This window comes from Bos taurus, chromosome 1 (genome assembly GCF_002263795.3).
Source record: "Bos taurus isolate L1 Dominette 01449 registration number 42190680 breed Hereford chromosome 1, ARS-UCD2.0, whole genome shotgun sequence".
NCBI classification, from domain to species: domain Eukaryota; kingdom Metazoa; phylum Chordata; class Mammalia; order Artiodactyla; family Bovidae; genus Bos; species Bos taurus.
The window spans coordinates 98,434,696-98,447,776 of record NC_037328.1 but is presented as its reverse complement, the minus strand read 5'-3'; the positions used below and the strand labels follow the sequence as shown (position 1 = coordinate 98,447,776).

General features: G+C 39.1%; 1 long non-coding RNA gene across 1 annotated transcript; it reads left to right on the top strand.

Moving 5' to 3' along the window:
• Nucleotides 1-4,760: 4,760 nt before the first annotated feature.
• Nucleotides 4,761-11,728, top strand: LOC112447000 (uncharacterized). The gene is made up of 4 exons (XR_003035025.2): nt 4,761-4,893; nt 8,137-8,290; nt 10,294-10,380; nt 11,536-11,728. It is a non-coding gene; the product is annotated as an uncharacterized lncRNA (long non-coding RNA).
• The last annotated feature ends 1,353 nt before the right edge of the window (nt 11,729-13,081 follow it).

Below are 13,081 nucleotides of genomic sequence, written 5' to 3'. Positions count from 1 at the left end.
TTGATATTTCTCCCGGCAATCGTGATTCCAGCTTGTGTTTCTTCCAGTCCAACATTTCTCATGATGTACTCTGCATATAAGTTAAATAAACAGGGTGACAATATACAGCCTTGACGAACTCCTTTTCCTATTTGGAACCAGTCTGTTGTTCCATGTCCAGTTCTAACTTTTGCTTCCTGACCTGCATACAAATTTCTCAAGAGGCAGATCAGGTGGTCTGGTATTCCCATCTCTTTCAGAATTTTCCACAGTTTTTGTAATCCACACAGGCAAAGGCTTTAGCATAGTCAATAAAGCAGAAATAGATGCTTTTCTGGAACTCTCTTGCTTTTTCCATGATCCAGCGGATGTTGGCAATTTGATCTCTGGTTCCTCTGCCTTTTCTAAAACCAGCTTGAACAAACAGGAAGTTCACGGTTCACATATTGCTGAAGCCTGGCTTGGAGAATTTCGAGCATTACTTTACTAGCGTGTGAGATGAGTGCAATTGTGTGGTAGTTTGAGCATTCTTTGGCATTGCCTTTCTTTGGGATTGGAAGGAAAACTGACCTTTTTCAGTCCTGTGGCCACTGCTGAGTTTTCCAAATTTGCTGGCATATTGAGTGCAACACTCACAGCATCATCTTTCAGGATTTGGAATAGCTCAACTGGAATTCCATCACCTCCACTAGCTTTGTTCGTAGTGATGCTTTCTAAGGCCCACTTGACTTCACATGCCAGGATGTCTGGCTCTAGGTGAATGATCACACCATCGTGATTATCTTGGTCGTGAAGATCTTTTTTGTACAGTTCTTCTGTGTATTCTTGCCATCTCTTCTTAATATCTTCTGCTTCTGTTAGGTTCATACCATTTCTGTCCTTTATCAAGCCCATCTTTGCATGAAATGTTCCTTTGGTATCTCTGATTTTCTTGAAGAGATCCCTAGTCTTTCCCATTCTGTTGTTTTCCTCTATTTCTTTGCATTGATCACTGAACTGCTATGAAGAGGTAAAGAAAGCACACAAAAGTGCTTACTGTAGAGTCTGGACACTTCTTAGTCAATTGGTTAAAGGTAACTATCAGTGAATGTTTTCTGAATTTATAAACAAATACATTAGGGTGGAGGCAGAAGGGAAAGAACAAAGAAAGGACTAAAGGAGTGAGCAGGCCATTGGAAGAGAGTGAGAATAATTCAGAGTGAAGAGGATCTATGGAAGATTTCAATGTCCTCTAATTCTTTTGAATGATGGCAGAAGACCACGTCAAAAAGGTAAGCCTTTATGAAAAATGAGTTAGAACTATCAGAGTTCCTTGTTTTGATTATACAAAGAATATCATAAAATGAATCAGAACATCTTTAGTATGAATAATTTTTGTTGGTTCATTACGTATAAATAGTTGGTATAAGGCATAAATAGTGTATAATTAAGATAATTGATTATAATTACCATTTATGGTTGCATGGCTTTACTGAGCACTTTGTAGAATTAGTTAAGGAAAAAATGATGAACCAGACTGTGGTCTTAGGCTATGTAGCCATCTGAATAACAAGAGCATGGGATAAAAAATAGCCACTGACATGACTTGTCATTCACTTAAAGAACATGTATCTCTTAAAGAACAGACTTGTGGTTTTCAAGGGAGAGAGCACGTAGAGGAGGGATGGGTTGGGAATTTGGGATCAGCAGATGCAAACTATTATACAGGGAATGGATAAACAACAAGGTCCTATTGTTTAGCCCAAGGAACTATATCCACTATGCCAGTGATAAACCATAATGGAAAGGAATGCGAAAAGAATGTATATAACTGAATCTCTTTACTATACAGAAAAAATTAGCAAAACATTGTAAATAAACTATGAAAGAAAATGTGAAAGTGTTAATCTCTCAGTCATGTCCAATTCTTTGCAAACCCATGGACTATAGCCTGCCAGGGTCCTCTGTCCATGGGATTTTCCAGGCAAGAATACTGAAGTGGGTTGCCATTTCCTCCTCTAGGGGATCATCCTAACCCAGAGATGGAACCCAGGTCTCCCACATTACTGGCAGATTCTTTACTGTCTGAGCCATCAGGGAAGCCCAAAACTATACTTGAAGAAAATTAATTTTTAAAAAATTTAAAAAGTATATGTCTCTTGCTTCTGTACCTTCCCCTCTTTTTTCCTAAAACTGCTTAATCTTAATGCAATGAAGGGTAAAGATTTTGTGGCAAAAAAAACCTTTTAGATTTTCTCAAGACGTAAAAGACAATTTTGGTCAAAGAAAATGCAAGTTAAATATATCTGCACCATATAATTATACCCTAGAATACCTATTGACTGAGTATCTGCAATGTATGTTGGGGCTTCCCCGGTGGCTCAGTGGCAAAGAACCACCTGCAAATGCAGGAGACATGAGAGATGCGGGTTCGATCTCTGAGATGGGAAGAGGAGGGGTGGGAAGAGGAAGAGGATGGGAAGATGGAGGAGGGCAAGGCAACCTACTCCAGTATTCTTGCTTGGAGAATCCCATGGACAGAGAAGCCCAGTGGGCTACCGTCCGTAGGGTCACAAAGACTGCACACAACTGAAGCGACTTAGTGTGCACGCACATATTTTATGCTACCTTCCTCAGACCTAAATGGTTTAGACTGAGAAGGACTAATGCATGACATTCCAGTCAGCCTCTACCCTTATACATGCCTGATTCTTATTCCTGATCCTGAGCAAATCAGACCCTGTTGTACTCATCAGATTTAGTACTCCTTCCTGTTGGATTTCAGAATCCAGCTTAACACATTGCTCTAGCCAGTCAACTACAAATGGACTGGAATTAGCCTCTAAGTTAAAACTCATTTGTTATCCTTGGTTCAGATATTTACCTGCCTTAAGGCAGGTGTCTGGAACACATGCTCTCTAAAATTCATGCCTAGTTCTGAAGCTACAAAACTCTCAGTTCCAATCATCTAATTGGCAGAACAAGATCATGATTATATTGGCAGAACAAGATCATGATTATATAAGAAGGGAAGTGTTGAAACCTTACGGTAAATTAAGTTCCGTAATTTATGTCTAGGATTGCATGCCTGTGTGTGTGTGTCTGGTAGCTCAGTTGTGGCTGACCCTTTACAACCCCATGGACTGTAGCCTGCCAAGCTCCTCTGAGGTCCATGGAATTTACCAGGCAAGAATACTGGAGTGGGCTGCCATTTCCTTCTCCAGGGGCTCTTCCCTGCCCATGGATGACTATAACTTTATTTGGGTGTCTTTGGGTCCTTCTAGTTGTGCATGCATGCATGTGTGTTTATAGAATTACTTCACATTTAATTTTATCCATGTTCATAATTTTATCCTATATTTATTCTCACAATCACTTTTTTATATTTTCATTCTAATCATTTTTTCTGAACTGACTTGTAATTTCAGTTTGAAGTCTTCTAATCATTCCTCTTGGCATTATTAATCAGTCTGGAATATGGTGATATGAACACACTTTTTAACCCCCTGCCACTTTGAATGATAGTGCTTGGATGGCCTTTAAGGAGAGCATACCTGGCTGTTCTCTCTTCAACACATTGGACTTAGTGCCAACAATTTGAGAAGAAATGTTTAAACAGCAAGTATTTCAGACTTCAAAACTAGTTTATGATCTTTCTACATCTTTATTTATTTTGAAAGATCTTTTTCTTCTTTTTTATAATTTCCTTCCTTTCCTCAGTGTCATCTTGTAATTACTTCTGGCTCTCCCTCCACACAAAAGACCTCAAAGTTGTAGGTGTGTCTCTGTACTTACCTCCTTTTTTTGTTACTCTTTCTTTTTGTCCTCCAAAAACCAGCATAGGTTATTCTCATTATATTTCTTTCCCATTGGGTACAGTATTTTTCTCAAAGTTAACTTTAAGCAAAGAAGCTATACTACGTGAGTATTTACCATTTCTCTTATGGCACCAAAATAAATAGAGTAGAAGGTGTAACTTTGATAGCCTTTTGATACTATAGAAGACATATGGGTGCCCCAAGGACTAACTGAACAAAGAGCTTTTAGTAATTAACTAAACTCACCTAAATCACAGGGCAAAATTAAATTGTATTTCAAATAACTTACTCTTTTTGTCATTTTTTCATTGCAAACATTTATCAAATGGTATTAAAGAATGGTCTGAACAAATATTCAGTGGCTAGAATGAACGCGTAACATTTTGGGGGTTAATAAGCAGATTAGTTTGGCTCGAACAGAGTGCTTAAAGCACTTTAAGGAAAAGTAATTTAGGTAAAGGCTAAAATCAACCAATCACCATAAGGTATTACAACTTTAAAAAGGTGGGCACCCATAACTGTTACTTGGGTGTCTTTACAACATGTTAATTTTCATGGGTGGGGGGACTGGGGTTCTTGCTAAGGTTGCTTCAATTCATCTTAAAATTAAACACTCTGGAGACCGTTCTTTAACAACTCTTTTGGGTCATTCCAAAACACCTCTGTTATGGAGACTAATACTCTTTGATTCTGAGCCAAAAGCATGGTTTTCAGATGTTACAATTACCTGTTCAGCTTCTTGGGGGCAATTATTTGAAAGGAGTAAATGCTCTGGCTACAATTGCCTCTGTGGGAGTCACAGTAATTGCCATTCATCAGGGCAGCAACCTGCTGAGGGCATCAATTCATAAACTCTGAGCCATCAATAAACTGGAACCTGGGCCCCTGGTGCCAACATTCTTTACACAATGAAATATTATTACTGGCAATTAGGTAAACAATGAGCCAACCCGGAAATGGAAGAGAGGTTGCCAAGGACTGCCTTAGCGCGTCATCCACAGATGTCTTAAATCTTTTCCTGCAAGAGAAACACCTTGGGATAACTCTTTCTACACTACCAGTATCCAAACTATCACAAAAACATTCACAGATCAAAGAAAGAGGGAAATGGTAAAAAGTGAGTTTTTGTTTTAAACAGGAAATGTGGTATGGGGGCAGTAGACAAGAGCCTTCCTATCATAGCTGTCCATAGATACCAGCTACCTTTGCAGGGGCTGGTGTAGGGTAGGGTAGGGTAGGGAGAACAGGGGCTATGTAACTGAACTCAAGGCCACTAACCCCAAGCCACCGTACTGGGGCAAACTCAGTGAGGTACATGAGGTGGACATTATCTTTTCTGTTATTGCTGCTGTTTTTAAAGAGAGGAGGGGATTGAGGTCAGAGGCACTAAATTACCACTCAGATTACTGAAGTCACTCACAGATCAGTGCTGTTGTCTACTTTTGTCAGATTCCCCCAGTTAAGGTGCTCTGACCAGTCTAGAAGCACATTTCCAACATACCCCACACCTACCACTTAGCCCTTGGGCCCCAACTTTTCCCCCTCAGTGCCATTCTTCTTCCAGGGCTCTGACTTTGGGGCACAGGGTGACATGGCAGTAAGGGAGAGCAGGGGGAACTTCCAGTGAAGCCGGCTTCTCATGCTGAAGCCAGAAGATGAAGGGGTAAAACCCAAGGCACCATCAGCAGCTTCAGACAGAGACAGGGCTGTAAAAGTTATTCGAACTGACAAACACAATGGTCAGGTTGAAATGCAATCAGGAAGTTGACGTGTGATGAATGTTGGGGATGTTTTATGAAGTGAAAAAGAAAGTAACTCCAGAACCAGATAATTCTAGTCATTTTTCTGTCTGAGTTGTAATTGATGAGTCCCTCATCGACGCTCCTGTTGTTTTTACCCAAATAAATAATGCCACTGAAAGCTATTTGATGGAATGGAGTACTGCTAAAACAAGGGAAATCTGTGAGAACAGAGGTGGTGGGAGGTCAGGAATTTTTAAAAGGCACCGTTAGAGAAACGCTGTGGTTTGGGGCATGTTCCTAAGGTAAGGCTGTGCACCCTTAGCCAGGAAATTCTTTTGACTGATAAATCATATTTTATTTTTATACGACTTTTAAGTTTATTAAACTCATTTTACGTATCAAACAAGTTTAGTATGGATGAAATACATTTCTGAAAACTAAGCAGGGAGCAGCAGTCTAGCGGTTAGAGCACAGGATGGAGACTCAGGAATTCTTTATTTTATTTTCACCTCCTCCACCACAAACTCATAACTTAAATGTGATCTGGGCAGAAGAGTAAATGGTTTTTCTTCTTTTTCTCTCATCAGAAAAACAAAGTAAAGCAAAAACAGACTTTTTCATCCTCTTCAAAGCACCTACTCTGTTCTTGCTTGCTCGCCTCTCTTATTTTCCTTTTTCTCCATTTCTTTGGTTTGTAAGCCAACTCAAATGTCTGGGGGGACTACGACAGGGTATAAGAAGGATAGATACTCTTTGCAGATCTTTTAAGACCACTTCACATTTAAAAGAAAATGTCAAAGACAGGGCAAACCCTAATGAAAAGTTCAAATTATATTTGACCTTCACTTAGAATTAGACTTCCCTGGTGGCTCAGATGGGAAAGCATCTTCCTACAATGCGGGAGACCCCAGTTCAATTCCTAGGTTGGGAAGATCTCTTGGAGAAGGAAATGGCACCCCACTCCAGTACTCTTGCCTGGAAAATCCCATGGATGGAGGAGCCTGGTAGGCTATAGTCCATGGGGTCTCAAAGAGTTGGACACGACTGAGCGACTTCACTTTCACTTAGAATAGAAACAGTGTTAAGTGAATAGGATCTTGAGAGCCAAGTATATGTAAAAGTTTCTGAAGAATTTCCTAGAATCTCTATAGAAAATGTTCTAAGGTTGTCCTAACTCCTGGGTGTAAGATTCTTAGACTCAAGAGAGGAAATAAATGTTAAAAATAACTATCTAGTAAAATGAGGAGAAGGGGACAATGGAGGATAAGATGATTGGATGGCATCACCGACTCAATGGACATGAGTTTTAGTAAACTCCAGGAGTTGGTGATGGACAGGGAGGCCTGGCGTGCTGCAGTCCATGGGGTCGCAAAGTCGGACACGACTGTGACTGAACTGACTGACTGATCTAGTAAATTACTTCCCAGGTTCAAGAATACCCTGGTGTAGCCCATGTCTAAAATTAAGCAAGTAAAACACATCTCAGAAGAATACTTTAGATTTTTAAAACCACTTTGGAATTAGTAAACATTTTTGTAAGATGTGATTTACTTTTTTATTAATACTACTTTTCTGTGAATTTAAATGCCTCATTATTTTCTCCCTCACTAGATGACAAACTTTTGAGAACAAGGATTATGCGTTTTATTTATTATTGATTTCCCATGGCTTCTGACACTGTTGATTGACAGTCTGAAGTATTTGACTTTAAGCTAAAGGATTTTTCCCTCCTGGAAGTATGAAAATTTCCTATTTTTCTTTAAAAAAATGACATCACAGACATAAACTGATATAAGATCAAAATTATCAGGAATCTAGAAATAAACTATGTATTTCATATTTATATTTTATAGTATTTATTTTATAAAGTTCACAGTCTTTTACTCAGTGAGTGTCTTTAGAATGAGTTGACAGAATCTCTCCCTTGATTTTTTAGATTTTAATCTAATCTTTGCTATTTTATATTAACTTTGGTTAAACATACAACTCTCAAAGTCCTTTCCTTTGTTTATGAACCTACATGCTAATGCCAAATACACATGACTAGTTATTTCCATTTAGAGCCTTCATCAAAACTGCTAGACTGGAGGGAGTTTCAGAGACAAGGAGACCCTAGCTTATACTGAGCCTAATGGTTTGTTTGAACATATCCTGTACACTGAAATCTCCAGCACAGAATTTGGGGTTAACTACTAACAGTTTTAAATTATCTATTGCTCATGGATGGATATTTTTTTCTAAAATAGATGATAAGATCCCTGAATGTATAACTTACATTATTGATAGCATTTAACCCAACTCTAAAAGTTGAAGGCAATCTTATTTATCCAAGATTTCACAAACCAGAGTACAACAGATTAATAAAAAAAACAATTTTTTAACCTCGTACTAATAAAATTCTGTGATGTATGTGTGTGCAACTAATAAAATATAAGTGGCATGCTGAAGACTTCTAGGTACAGGAAAATAAGATTTTTCATTGGGTTTTTAAATAAATCTGTTAGTCACTTATTTTAATTGTTAGTTGAGCATTCCATTACATGAAAAGAAATGCTTTCAAAATATGTTTCTGACTCAATAAGAAAATATTCAACTCTTACCTTCTGATTTATCGTTAGGACGAGTGTGGTCATCATGTATGTGTCACAAGGTTGGTAAGCAAAATTAACCTTGAAGAACAAAGTGTTTACAATGCTGAAAGAACAAACACAATTCTCTACAACAAATTGAATGACTCAATTTGTCTCAATAATTCAAGTCACTCGTTAAAAGGTAAGTTTTAAAGTAAACTTGAGTATCATAGGAACACTCTGCTTTTTCACTCAAAATAGGCTGAAACTCTTTTATGATTACTGAGCCACTGATCTGATCTGATAGATATGTACAGACTTCCCTTGTGGCTCAGATGGTAAAGTGTCTGCCTGCAATACGGGAGACCCAGGTTCGATCCCTGGGTTGGGAAGATCTCCTGGAGAAGGAAATGGCAACCCACTCCAGTATTCCTGCCGGGAGAATCCCAGGGACGGAGGAGCCTGGTAGGCTACAGTCCATGGGGTCGCAAAGAGTTGGACACGACTGAGCGACTTCACTTCACTTCACTTCATAGACATGTACATTTTTTCCCTCTAAGATTATCTCTCCCCACCCCCCAGCAAAAGTCTAATACTTAATCCAGTGCTTCAGATTTTCTAAAATCTTATGTCAGCAGGTTTTTCATTAAATTTTGTAATTAGGTAGCTTTGTAATTTATGGTTCATGAATTTAACTGTGGTTGTATTCATTATTGAATCAAAGACTTCATGGCCTTTAGTAATTTATTTCTGTGTAATATGTTCTTTCCATCTCTCAAGATATTCTCACAGGTAGCCAGACTCTTTTACCCATTTTCCATGAATAAGGATGGCATTTGCTCCTGGCAGCCATCCTGTGACCAAGAGAAGAATCAGTCTGAAAAGCTAATACTATGGCATAAGAGCAAAAAGATTATTGTCCTACCTCTAAACTTCCTTTAACATAAGTTATTGTTGTTTAGTTGCTGAGTCATATCTGACTCTTTCACAACTCCATGGACTGTAGCCCGCCAGTCCACTCCAGGATTCTTGCCACTTGCTTCTCCAGGGGATCTTCCCTACCCAGGGATCGAACCTGTGTTTCCTGCATTGGCAGGCAGATTCTTTACCACTGAGCCACCAGGGAAGCCCTTTAACACAAGTAAAATAATTTTATTAATATTTCAGCTTAAGTTTATTTTTCAGTAACTTAGAGACAAGTATTAACTAGGACAATACTCAAAGAAAAAGAAAGAAAAGGGTAACACAGAGAAACTACTCAAATTATAATTTTTCCATGGTTATCAGCTAGATCTAACCCAAGTTATTCCAACATAAGAGTTAACATAAAAACAATAATCATAGACCAAAGAGACAAGCAATAAAAATAACTCCAGGGGCCTCTCTGGTGGCTCAGTGGGAGCCACCTATCAATGCAGGAGACACAAGTCTGATCCCTGGTCCAGGAAGATCCCACACACCACAGAGCAACTAAGCCCATAAGCCACAACTATTCAGCCTGTGTTCTAGACCCTGGGAGCCACAACTACTGAGCCCATGTGCTGCAGCTGCTGAAGCTCGCACACTCTAGAGCTGGTGCTCCCCAAAACAGAAGCCATCACAATAAGCCTGCACCGCACTGCAGCTAGAGAGTAATCCCCACTTGCCTCAGCTCGAGAAAGGCTCGAGTAGAAACAAAGACTCAACACAGCCAAAAATAAGTAAATAAATAAATGAAACTTCAGAGGTGGTTGCAAGAGTTGTAGGTTGCTCTATTGGTGGTCCTGTACTTGCCAGCTGCTACTGCCATTATTCTTGCTATTTTTAAAATCTTCAATTTCCTCTTCAATAGATGAGGAATAGCTTTATTGTAGGAATCAAGTAATTGTTGTCTAATGAATTCAGAATGTGGTTCCTTTGCTTCACAAAGAGTTGAAGCAATCTGTTACCAATTTTTTTTTATTTCTACATGGCTACCTAAGAACAAAGAAAGAATCATTTCTCAGCCTTCATATAATACTAACAATCACTCAGGTGCACCATTGAAGATTTTACTTTCATCATCATTTGACTCATCTAACTAATGGGTAAAACCCTTGTGCTTTGACAGTTTCTAAGCTATGTTTTCTCTTTCCTTCATATGTGGCCGATGGCTGTTGACTATTACAACGTACAATATGCATTTTTCTTTTTTGTCTTCTATTCTTTAATAAAGTATTATTTCAGTATCTTTTTTTAGGCAACAGATAGAGCAGTCTGGAATCAAGTTGCCTGGGTTCGAAACCTGGTTCTTAATTACAAGCTCTTGGGCAGGTAACAATCTCTCTGTGCATTAATTTCCTCAATTAATAAAATAAGGAATAAGTGCAATCTATCTTATCAGATATCATGAGTAAATATATGTAAAGTAGTTAGAATAATACCTCACACACCATAAATTATTAGCTATTCATTCATTCAACAAATAACTCATTGGCATCCCAATGTGGGTAAGGTATTGTCCTGGGGGACTTCCCAGGTGGCTCAGTGGTAAAGAATCCGCCTGCCAAGGTAGGAGATGCAGGTGTGATCCCTGGGTCAGGAAGATCCCTTGGAGAAGCCAATGGAAACCTACTTCAATATTCTTGCCTGAGAAATCCCACAGGTGCAGGAGGCTGGCGGGCTACACTTTCCATGGGGTCGCAAAAGAGTCAGACATGACTCAGTAACTCAACAACAATTGTCCTGGGACTTGTGAAAATGCAGGATCTTTCATGCGTTCAAGTAGTTAACCATCTAGTATTGGAGATAAGACACAAATGAGAAAAGCAACAATGTAGATAGTATTTTAAAAATACTTAATTATATTACCATGGATGTGAGTCTGAGTGAACTCCGGGAGTTGGTGATGGACAGGGAGGCCTGGCGTGCTGCGATTCATGGGGTCACAAAGAGTCGACACGACTGAGCAACTGAACTGAACTGAAGAACAGGAGAGAAGACAATGCTAGTATTGTTTTTCCCTTGTATTCATGTAATTTTTGTAGTGTTCTGATTTAGCATTTTTCCATTGCTATGTAGATTCTTTGGTCAAAGCTTGCTTGTTTCTTATTGCCTGTTTTCCTATTTATCTACATTGCAAAAGTGGCACAGGGTATTATAGTAGCAAGCAAGGATGCTAAAGAAAATATTAAAACATGTAAAACATATTGTGGCCTTCTCCCTGATCACTAATTGAGTAAAACTCCTCTCCTTTGTGACTTATTGTACCTTAGAAATACTAAATCTGAAAGATCATATTCTGTTGCGTTTTGAATCTTCAGGATCTAATAAAATGTCCCTGATTTAAGAGACCAGTCAATTAGAACATTACTTTATCCTGGTCACGGTGATTGGTTCAGAAAAAGGGAAAATTACCCAAATAAGATTCAGAACTTTTCTGCCAGAACAATTGTTGAAAGATTCATTCTGTCTACTCATTTTGCCAAGCTGTTAGACTATGAGATCAACTTGCCAACGACCATCTTGCTGCCACCTGGAGAAACTGAGAAGGAAGCAGAGCAGAGGCAAGAGAGCTGGAGACATACAGACTGAGAACACTGAAATGCAAAACTTGGCTGCACTTGGCCCACCGGGCCTTCCCAAGTAGAAAGTAAATACACTCTCTCTTTGTTTAAAATCACTTTGGAGAAAGATGCTGTTTGTGCCTGCATAAGACCCAGAGTGTGTGTTGTTCTTATTATTCACATGATTTTTTTTGTAAGTAAATATTTCTAAAACATAGTCTTAGTCTTTGAATAGTTATGGAAATGAAACAATCATCAACATTTCCATCACCCCATCCAAACCACCATTCTCAACATTGTTATTTGCACAGGGCTTTACAGTTTACAAAGAATTTCTTCTGTCACATTGGAACCTAATTGCAATCCAATCATCAAGTAGGGAAGCATTAATACTTTATGTGCAAGAAAACTAAGGCTTAGATCAAGTTAAGTAATTTTCTTAGCTTAGTTCATTTTAGTAGATGAATATCTCTTTTCAAAAGCTTAATTTTCCATCATAAAAATATATATTGACTTAGTCTTGTATACAAGATGAAGCAACAGACCTAGATTTACCCTCTTGTGTTAAACAACTAGAAAACCAGGGTATTGGGAGGACTATACACAGTTGACGCTTGAACAGCCTAAGAGTTACTGGTCTCAACTCCATGCCCAGTCAAAAATCCACATATACATTTACAGCCTTCCATATCCATAGAGTCGGACACAACTTAGTGACTAAACCACCACCACCACTCCATATACATGATTGTATCTGCAGATTCAACGGTCCGTGCTTCTGTAGTACTTATTGAAAAAAAAATTCATGTGTAAGGGGCTTCCCAGTTGGCACAGTGGTAAAGAATCTGCCTGACAGTGCAGGAGAAGCAAGAAATGAAGGTTTGATCCCTGGGTCAGGAAGATCCCCTGGAGTAGGAAATGGAAACCCACACCAGTGTTCTTGCCTGGAAAATCCGATGGACAGAGGAGCCTGGTAGGATACATTCCATGGAGTCACAGAGTTGGACATAACTGAGCCACTGAGCACACACACACGTAAGTAGACCCTTGCAGTTCAAACCCATGTTGTTCAAGAGTCAACTACACATATATAAAGTTTCAACAATTTTCAGACAGCACAACACAACCACAGGACTATAATCTCTGGGAGAATAGAAACAAGGTGAAGCATACAGTCATATCAGCCAAATGTCCAGGGGCAGAGTTTTTAGGCTGCAAATCAGGGAACAAAATTCAAAAATGACTTACAGTCTCTCTAGTTCAGAAAACAATTCAGGGAGACCACTGAAACTAAAGTGAAAGTGTTAGTCACTCAGTCATGTCTGACTCTTTGTGACCCCATGACTGTAGGCTGCCAGGCTCCTCTGTCCATGGAATTTTCCAGGCAAGAACACTGGAGTGGGTAGCCATTCCCTTCTCCAGGGGATCTTTCCAACCTAGGGATCAAACCTGCAGCTTCTGCATCTCTT